This window comes from Periophthalmus magnuspinnatus, chromosome 19 (genome assembly GCF_009829125.3).
Source record: "Periophthalmus magnuspinnatus isolate fPerMag1 chromosome 19, fPerMag1.2.pri, whole genome shotgun sequence".
NCBI lineage: Eukaryota > Metazoa > Chordata > Actinopteri > Gobiiformes > Gobiidae > Periophthalmus > Periophthalmus magnuspinnatus.
The window spans coordinates 13,956,974-13,967,859 of NC_047144.1; the positions used below are offsets into that span (position 1 = coordinate 13,956,974).

Here is a 10,886-nt window from a genome sequence, read left to right on the forward strand (position 1 = left end):
GTGTTTCCATCTGCTATTTATATACAGTAGATCATGATTTTGAACAGTATTTTAGATTTTTAGAATATTTTTATGGTTTAAATCATCTCTTGGGTAATTGTGTCAGTGGCATAATTTAGTTTCTGTATTATCGTTAATCGTCTATATTTACTTAAACAATATATCAACCCCCCCTCCTCCCCCCCAAAAAACGCAATTTTATATATATATGCAGTATTTTTAATGGACATGAGCTGCAATGTACCAATGAAAAACTAAAGAGTATTTATTAATAAGTTCTTTATTCAACCCTTTACTGCTCAAATCTCCATAAAAGTACAAAAATAAGAAAAAGTTTGCAATTAATACAAGGAAAAAATACCCACAATTAATATTGACCCCCAAAAATGTTTGTTCCAGCTCTGTTGTAATGAACGATAGGTTGATATAGTAATTATCATGATTGGAACTTTCTGACAGTTGGGCCTATTTTTCTCATCAGTCAAAATGAACCATAGTGGAATTATTTCTTTAATTATCAAGGCAGAAACTGGTGGCATTGTTCAATCAAGGTGTCATTGTTGCCACTCGAAAAGACATTTAGGTATTTATTTAATATGGCAAAAGTTTGGAAAAGGAAATCCACAAATGCTCCTTTCAAAAACAGCAACGCGCACAAAATAAAATAAAATTCGAAAACGTCATGAATACAACCTGTTTAGAGCGAGGCGTTATTAAGGCTGCGCAATCAATCAAACTTTAATCAAGATGTCTAATTGTCAGGGATATTTTTGGGTCTTTTTAATCACGAGCTCTGCAGCCAATCCTCTGTCAGTAAGAAACATGAGGTTTGGAGCAGAGCATCAGAAATCCAAATGCAACTATACGAGGGAAAAATGCATTTGGGTTACTTGATGTTAGCATTTTTTCAGCCTTTGTAGCACGTTTACGTTTATGCGAACACCTTTAAGAGACTTTAATTTACATATTTGTGCACTGTTGAGTTTCATTTTCAAGGGAGAAAAGCGATAACGCCAAAAATGGGAGTCACGTCAAGTACCCATTTATTTATTCGATATTTTTGTCATGTCGCCGCAGACTGTATTGTAGTAAGACGTGGACTAAGTGAGTGTGACGTCCTCCATTTGGCTCCAGTCACATGAAGCTCATCAAAGCCAGAGCAGTTATAGGGGCAAGTTTGGAGCCGAGTTCCATACTGGGAATTCTGACCGTGAGTATCATAGCAACCAAAGAGCCAATCCAAAGCGAGGATGTTGAAGGTAATGCCGGACCGCTGGTTTAGCAGGGCGCGGGCACAATCAAACCTGTTGCTAATGCTAGATGGAGCGAACTCTGGGAAAGAAGAAGTCTGATTTGTCTCTTATTAATGATCAGATCTTGGTTTACAGACACAATAGTGAAAAAAATACCAGGATCATGTAGAGCGGATTAATACGAACAGCAGTTACAGAGAGAGGGGCGACAGTTTTCCAATGTAAAGTGAATTGGAGCCAGAGTCGATGGAGCTGGAAGCACATCCTATTTGGAACGTAACGGCTAGCAGGTTAGCTATGTCCATTTATATATACAGTCCATGCATTGCCCAGCCTCACCTGCTGTTCATCTGACTGAAAATGTAACAAAGAAATGTTCAAATATCAACACAGAACAAGAAGTGATAGCCCGTGGTTTGTGGTTATGTCTTAACTCAATGTACGGCAGACTGTAGTACAGATGCAGGGCTCAGGCAGTAGTGATTATACTTGGATATTGGATTTCAATAGAGCCCTACACCAAAGCAACGCGGCGCCAAGAGCTTTGAGACATTCACTTTACACACCCAGATAAAACTGTACAAAGCTTAAGGGAAGATTTTCAGCAAAGCGCTCCAAAGTGAGACCAAACGGCAACTTCTGGGATTTTGACTGTAAAAATGTGCGTTCAACTGAGAAAAATGAGTGAACTTTTAATGAATATTCTCATGAGGGGGATTATAAGTTAGCAAAACGCGTGCGGTAAATCTATCCATCATCCCTCGTTTAAAAATGTTTCTCAGGTCCAAAAATCACAAGTTATACAGCAGTTAAATTTAGTAATAAAAGTTAAAATAAAGAGACAGGTTGTGGATAAGTTTGTGCTAAAAACATGAGAGCAGTGTAGTCATGTTTCTGCAGTACCTCTTGGGACTCAAGTGATTTAAAGCCGATACCTGATACGTTAAAAGTGCAAATATCACCCCAATATTAGGCCTGTCATGATAATTATTACATCAACACATGACAGATGGAACAATATTTTTGAGGGTCAATATCTATTGTGAGGACTTTTTCTTTGCACTAGAGGGTTATATTGGTTATTTTTTATTTATTTTTATTTTTTATTGACTTTTTTTAACAATATTGTACATTTTGAATAATTTTTGGGGGGATAATTCTGCTTTCTGATTTGGTTTCAGTATCACCGTTTATCGTCTATATTTACTTCAAAGATATATCCGTCTATCTCTACAGTCAATTACTAAACATGTAGCTATAGATAGACATTATGTAGGATTTGCAAGTCCATAAACGCTCATGTTATCCAGGTAAGAGTGAATCATTTTATCAGTGTGTTTGTTTCTTTAATTTATTACTATTATTAACGGGGGCTGAAGTTTATGGGAAAATATTTACTTGCATTTTTTGTTTGCCTTGTTTTCAAAGATTCAGTTCACAACCACAAAGAGAAAATTGAAACATATGAATGTGTTTGCGGGGCCTAAACTACATTTTAGATTTCAGGGATTGCATGTGGCATTACCTCAAAAATGTGAATAATTCAAATCCCATCCAAAATCAAGCAAAAGATGAGATACAAAAGTTAATTTTCCATTCATTTTTCCCACAGACTTTTCGAAAAAAGAGTTCAAAGCCATCGTGTTAGCTAATATCATAATGTGGTCATTTTAAGCCTAAAAAGCACATTTAAAATACAAAATCCAGCGAAATGTTTTAACAATTTAGCAGTTTATCATTTCAGAAACGGATTTGAAATAAAATTATAGGGCGTGTGGCCATTAATTACCACACAGCTGATGAGCCCTGAGCAAGCTTTCAAACTATGAATCAGATTTTTTTTTTTTTTTACAGAAAGTCAGAAAGAAATAAAGAAATTACGTTCCAGCACTCGGGGTCACTGTTGAGCTCTATTGATTTAGGCAGACAGGTCACACACGTTTACAAATAAGTGTGTGAAGTGTGACCATCTGGTTTGATCCTGGTTTGCTCCGTGTTTAGTCCGGATGTAGACTTGGTTTAGTCCAGGTTTAGTCCCAAAACTGATATGACGTCTGTGTGATGTTCACCTAGAATATGAATCACTGTCTAATCGATAATTGCAACCATCTAATACTTATGTAACTCCCAATAAGCAGCACCCATTCTCCTTGTGTGACGCACCTTGACGTGTTCCCATATGAGTGACAGGAGTGACAGGTGCATCAGGCGCGCTGACAGATGGAGTTCCAATGTGATAACACTAAACAGGTACCACATTCTGAGACGCTTACACAGACAGACCAAGCTCACCTTCTTCCAAACTATAGCTTTCACACGTCAATCATTGCTACCAGTTCAACAACTTGTTAACAATCCTAACTACCACCCAAACAAAAACGCTTAGCAGGAAATCCACAATAAATCCAAATGTATTGTCAGTGCTTTAAATGATAAACAGATATTAACATACAAAAGTTACAGACTATGGGCATTACATCCACCACACAATACAAATTACAATGTTTCTGCCCGCCCTACAGGAGTGGACTACTTCCTGTTCAACTGGTTATTTACCGTTTGAGTGAGACAACAGCCCAAACAAACTGTCTAAACGGTCTAAAGACGTTATCTGCTGCCCAAGGACTGTCGCGCAAAAGCAAAAGAGTTTTATTGTCTGATTATGGGGAAACTTTCAAGGGTTGGAGATGTTTTATATTGTATAGAAGTAGAGAAAGTACTTCAAGTTTGTTAAGTACAATTTCAGTTTCTAACCATTTTTTTCTCATGGACCTTAAGATCAATATGGCCTTGGTCTAATTTTCAGTTAAAGGCTTGACACCAGATTTTTTTTCCCTACATATTTGAGCAAAATTCGCCTTGCTTTGTACAGATTTATTGTATCAGGAGGTGCATGGTTAGCACGCTAGTTGTCGTCAGCTGCACAGTGATGGCAAAACTGCGAACCAGTCTCTAAAAGTTATGAAAAGAACTGGTGAGGAATAACTTTGGACGACTGCAAACTGTTTAAAATGCAAACTTGCATAAAATGGATTATTGTGAGAAATGGTAGTTTAAGTTAACAGCTACTTTTTACCTTTAGTTCGGTAGAAACGGGCAATTCCATGGCTGAAATTATCCAAATGATTCTAGTGAAAACACAGTGGAGCACTTCCTGTATTACCACATGACATCACAAAGTGGAACAGAGTGTTTTCTGTTTGAGAAATTAACTCAACCTAAATATGCAGGGTTTGTGTGACTGAAACGAAACACAACTCCAGGTCTGTTTGTGATGAGGAAATAACATTATAACATAGATCAGAAAATAGGGCAATACGAGCCCTTTAACTGTTTAGCTAATGTGAATCAAATCATCTCACTCGAAACTAGATTCTGTTTCACCTCTGAAGTGAAAAACTATGGTGACGACAATGAACAGGAATTTGTCATCGGTATCACAGAGCTTCAAGCTAGATACATGCAAACAACTATTTGGCAAAAGTTTTACCAACATGCTTTGACCTTTTGTAAATAGTACACTTGTAAAAAAATACAAATGCCAAGACTTTCCCTGGCTGTTCCATCTGTGTTCCCCCTGTGGAGTTTGGGATCGAGTTGGGTGGATTAGACAAGCTGAGGATAATTTACATAGGCATTTCCTGTGGCATGAAACTACAGCCATACAGTTAGGATCGCATGTGAAACTAATGAGTGTTTTTCCTATTAAGTGCAAGTTTAGATTCCCTTAAAGACAACAGTACACAGGAAGGAAGTAAACTATAGTCCTGGGCCGATGGGTTTTCTAGTGGTACTCGGAAGTCTCAAGTCTTGGTTTTGGTCCAGGAATGAAGAGGAGATGTCTTTCATGCAGTATGTTAATGGAGGTTAGGTAAGAACTGGTTTAAAACGTGCTTGATTCAACATATTTTAGCCCTGTTTAGACTGGTTTGGTTTAAGACTGGTTTGACTGGTATAGTTCCTTTTTTTCTATAGTAACTCACTACAATCATAAAACCATAGACTGTATACGTAAATGGACATAGCTAACCTGCTAGCCACGGTGTATAAAATAAGAAGTGATCATGGGCGCGCTTCCGGCTCCATTGACTCTGGCTCCAATTCACTTTCTATTGAAAAATCATCACCCCTCTCTCTGTAACTGCTGCTGTCAGACTTATCATTTTGGTCTTAAAATGTTCGTATTATGATCCTGGGATTCTTATTTCACTATTGTGCTTGTAAATCACAAATTAATAACATTTACAACAGACAAATCAGGCAAATTCTTTTCCCATGGTCACTCCTGTTTGATTGACAGCGTTGTTAATCATTCATTACGTGCTAAACCGGCTGTGCGAGCGAGGAGGGGCGTTATGTTCATCATGCTCGCTCTGGATTGGCTCTTTGGTTGTTATGATACTTGCGGTTGGAATTCCAAATATGAAACTCCAAATTCATCCCCTTAACCCAGGGGTGTCCGAACTTTTCTCATTAAGGGCCACATATAAAAACACAGACAAAGGTGAGGGCCGATTGAGGACCATAGACTGATCGCCAATACAGTGAATACTTCAAATCTGCATTATTATTACAAGTTAGAATGAACCACTAGACATTATAACATGTTTACATCCTCAATAGGACACATTAAATATTTGATATGGGCTTGTTAAAGTAGATTTTCAGAAATTTACAGTAAAAAGTACTGTTTAATACCTTAAACAGTACTTTTTGGCAAAAGTTTTACCAACATGCTAACCTCAACACTATGGGTGATGTCATACTCCTTTATTTAAAAAAAAAAAAATTTCAAAATGTATTGTTGCCCTACTTGGGCGACAGTAGCTCAGCTGGTAGAGCGTTTGGCACTGATCTGGCGTGAATCCAAGTCCCACAGATGAACGCTGTTGTTGTGTCCTTGCGCAAGACATTTAACCCACCTCGCCGCTAGTGTCTGCGTACACTGGTGTATGAATGTGTGTGGTTCCTTGATGTAAAGCGCTTTTTATGTGACCATTTACCACAAGCTTTGCCACATTTTGGTCGACTACAATCACAAAAAAGAAGAACATGCAAATCTAAACATTTTCTGAAAAAGTGCATAGCGTAACGTATTTGAAAAACCACAGCTATTCTTATTAACCTCATGCACAGTGCACTATTTCATGCCTGTAAATGGACTTGCCTGTGTGTCCCTTCCCCCTCCAGTCCTCCCTTATTCCAATATAAAACAGTGATGACCTCATAGCCGGGCAGGTAGCCAGCGTTTTCACTACACCAGTCTCCAGAGCGCACTAAAACTCCAGTACCATCAGAAAACCCATATGACACATACACAAATCTGCCCCCTCTCTCCCCCCCGTCCCCCGTCTCTCTCTGCACACAATAGACCGTAACACAGAGATAGATATGTGCCTGGTAGCTAACGGTCGAACCCCCCATGGCAGTGAATAGATACAGGGGAATGTGCGATAATGTGCAACTGTAGCAAAAATACAGGAACAAGAATAAAGTGGAATATGCACGGGGTGAGTCAGGGTGGTGACGCAAACCTGAGCTGTCCCTGGACTAATGGCTCTGGTTAACTTCAAGGGAAAGTCCAATGAAGCTCAAGGAGTGTGGATTGTACAGCTTGGCGTTATGGCAGTGGTGGAAGAAGTACTCAACTAAAAGTATCACATGAAAAAATTTAAGTAAAAGTATTAAGGCACCTGTTTAAAAATGGACTTAAAGAGTAAAAAGTACAAGTATTTCACACTGATTTTGAGGTCTATTAAAGCTTCAAATGGACTGAGTTTGATAAAAATTTGTGTTTTTATTTGTATATTTTTGTTTGCTCAAACTACGAACGTGTTAAAAATGAACCCCTCAGACTTTTCCGCAGGTCTCAAACAATCATAAACAATACTTTTACTTTCCAATCCAGTTCAAAAATGTAGTGGAGTAGAAAGTACAGATACTGCTCTCAAATGTAGTGAAGTGAAGTTACTTAAGTACAGTACTTTACTACTTTTACGTCCTTCCGTTCCACCACTGCATTATAGCATAAAAAAGTTATATCTGATACAAAACTGACTAATTAATACTAAAACTGGTATCAAAACTAGCTACTCAATTGAAGAAGTATACTGAAAATGATTGACCTTTTCTGAAAGGGTTTAGAAAAGGATAGCATAACTAGCAATAGCATAATTAGCATAAGACCACATGCTGACATTTAAATAATAATTTCATTCTATTGTATAAAAAATATGTTTCCTTGTGGTATCAACATCAGCACCGAGCATCAAGCCCAATCAAGCGCTTAGTATCAAAATAAAGTTTGAAATCTCGACGACACTATTTAGTAAGCTATACAACGAAACACATTAAGACACATTAAGATTTCCTTGTTTGGTTCTTAACTGTAATAACTTTATCCAGTATTATCCATGTAGCTAACTTAAGCAAACATAAATCAAACCTCAAATCTCACCTCTACCGCAATGTTGTTCTTTGGATTAGCTGCATATTATGAAGCTAACATTAGCTCATCGTACCAAGTCAGCCTTTTTTTTGTCTTGTATGAGGCATTGAGATTAAAAAATGCTCAGAACAAAATGAATAAATGTTCTGAGTATAAACAAATACTATACCATGATAAAGTGAAGTTTGGGTTAAAAAAAAATCCAACAGACGCCTTTTAGGTTGATAAGGAAGTTCTCAAAAAACTGAATCAAGTTCTCCATTATCTTTGTTATAGCATCGTCATAGTTACCAAAACTCTTAAAGCTAATGTTTGCTAAAAAATAAGTAAGTAAGAGTGGAAACAATGAACACAAGCAAATTAAATTCTTGAGAAATTTGCCTTATTTTGCTTATTAACGTGGTTTAGTCACTTAGCAACCTATGACAAATCCTGTGCTACTCCTGCTCTGTCGTTAAGGTGTGGTAATGTGTGGTTTGGGTATGAAAGGTCAAAGAGCATAGGTCACACAAACAGAGTGAACACATTAGCACTCAAGCCAAGAGGGCCTCCATTTTACCAGATGGATTGGTTACAAGACACAAACAGGGCAAAATGAACTACAGGGTTTTGAATCAGCACTGTTAGTGTCAAGAAGTGAGTGAATGTGTTGTAAATATGCGCAAAATTTGAATGTTATGTTAAAAAAAATGAAAAAAATATGATGAAAATCCAAAAACAGAACAGAAATTTGCTGTTTAATCTTCAAAATAGAGGTATAATGTGGTGTTTTTGTGATGTATCTGGAATATTTAAACCTCAACCAAGACATTTTTCAAGGAGAATATCGCACATTTATGGTGTATAGCAAAAAAAATTATAATAAAAATGCCAGGATCTTATAGCTTGGGTTAATATGAACATTTTAAGACCAAAATAACGCGTCTGGCAGCAGCAGTTATAGAGTAAAGAGTGACAATTTATCAATGTAAAGTGAATTGGAGCCAGAGTCGATGGAGCCTGAAGCGTGCCAATGATCGCTTCCTATTTGGAACACGGCAGCTAGCACGTTAGCTATGTCCATTTATATATACCATCTGAGGGGAAATCTCCAAAAATATTGCCATTTTTGTCAATACAACCCAAGTTACCAACAATAAACTCCTCCATTAGGCTTCGACAAAATGGGCAGGTGCAAACACTTGGCGCCACTTCCATTAAATTACCCATCTTATTAGGCACATGGACCACACGAGGGAAAATCACATCCCGGTTCTAACCTACTTTAGTGATAAGGAAAGGTAGTCAAATCCAATATGGTTGATGGATTCATGGTCTTAGCAGCGGAAATGATCAGATAGCAGCTGTGAAGTAGTTGAGCCAATGACATTGTATCTGAACGAGTATGTTGGGCCTCTATAGAGAATTATTGTTACGTAAGTCACTCAGAGAAGTGCAGTCTCATGCTCCATCTGTCCGACTAAGCCATATCCACACATAGGTATTTGGGACACTGTTTCAAGCCGCTCCAATATGCCCCCACCGCCACTGAAGATATTAATATTGTATTGATAAATGTTGGAAAGGTTCACGGAGCAGTAAGCAATAGAGCAGAAGGGACTATCCATTATCTGAATACAGCAGTAGTCAGATAATGGACAATGTAATGACGTTGTAAATAATATGCTATCTTCTGTGAATATAAAAAGTAGAAATAAAAATGTATATGAACTTCCATGTCGATATTCAAAAATCTACAACTGTCATTTCCATAGTGAAGTAGTTGGTCACAATGGGCGTCTTTCCTCTTCTGCTTTTACTCTTTTCTGCTTTTACTCTTTATAAACTACCTTGAATGTCAATAGATTGTTACTGACAAGTAGAGCAAAAAGTGTGCGAAGTCTGCAAACAAAAATTACTTTTTGTAATGATTAATGACTAGGCTAAACAGGGCTTTGATAATTAATAATAACAAGAAGTAAGTTTTTGCAGACTTTGCACACTTTCTGGTCTACTTGTCAATAAAAATCATTTGGCATATAGGCACAGTCTATGATAAATAGCTGCTGTGTGTTTCTGTTTACAAAAAAAGTTTGCCCACGTTAATACAGCTGCCAACTTTCCCTTCATTTTCCTAAATCTCCAGCCCAGTCAGTGAACACAGAAAAAACACATATAAATAGTTTATGGATTAGCAGCAACCAGGCCCTCCAAGTTGTTATACAATACCTGCGTTAATTCAGTCACCAATGAAGTCTTGTTGTGCTTTAGTCAAGTTTGAACAGAAGAAAATGGAATAGTCACAAAAAGTTTGAAATATCCAAATTGATTACTCTTTATCCATCAATCATCTTTGCTGTGATAAGCCAAAAGAGCGGGCAGATAGGACGTAAACAAGCGACCGTTCCCTCCTACACAACGTGACAGATTACGCACAGATGAGCCCCTATTGTTGATCCATATGGAGTACCCCAGGAGAGGGGTTGGCCAATCAAATAAGACGCAGATTTGTATATTACTTTTTGTCCTAAACTTGGGTAAATACATTGGTAATAACTGTTTTGTGACGGAGAAATCATGTAAAGTTGTTGCGCGTAAAGGCGAGTTAACTTTGGACTTTTACGCACGCTGGTTAAACAATAGCAGATGAGTTTTGTAAAAGTTACCTTGCTTTTATAGATCCACGGGGAAGTTCTAGTCAATATCCCAACTTCCTGAAGCCTCTCCTGAACGTAAAAACAGCCAAAAGAGTTTCAAGTGTAGCGTCCTTGGATGATCGCGGGCTGGAGAGGGTGTACTTGGTGCGTATTTGCTTCTCGTAGTGCGACTAGTGTCCGTGTGGAGCACAAAGCAGAGCACCAGGCAGGAGCAGCGGCCGACCCCCCTCCTCTTCCTCCTCCTCCTCCTCCTCCCCGCAGAGCCCTCCTCCCTCTCCCCGGGACAGCACCGCCCCCGCTGCGTTTTAAAGAGCCAGTCATCTATTTACGAATAACAATGGAGGTACAACTTAAAAACATTAAACGCAGCTTTTAACACTTTGAAATGATTTATGGCTGACGTTGGGCACGACACGTTTCCGCTGGCGGTCACGTGGGTCTTTAATGTACTAAGTGGGATAATGACTAGAGGAGAAGTGCAGCTTTAAACATGCAAATTATGCTCTAAACAAGAATACTCTAAACAGGAAATTGATAACGTAAATTCAG

General features: G+C 38.1%; 1 protein-coding gene across 1 annotated transcript in view; it reads right to left on the reverse strand.

Annotated features, from left to right (window-relative positions):
• The window catches only part of cdc42ep4b (CDC42 effector protein (Rho GTPase binding) 4b), a 39,925-nt gene extending 29,370 nt beyond the window's left edge, over nucleotides 1–10,555 (reverse strand). Inside the window, exon 1 of the mRNA XM_033985042.2 lies at nucleotides 10,347–10,555. The gene's annotated coding sequence lies outside the window, so the exon portion shown is untranslated. The remainder of the gene's footprint in view (nucleotides 1–10,346) is intronic.
• Between the last annotated feature and the right edge of the window lie 331 nt (nucleotides 10,556–10,886).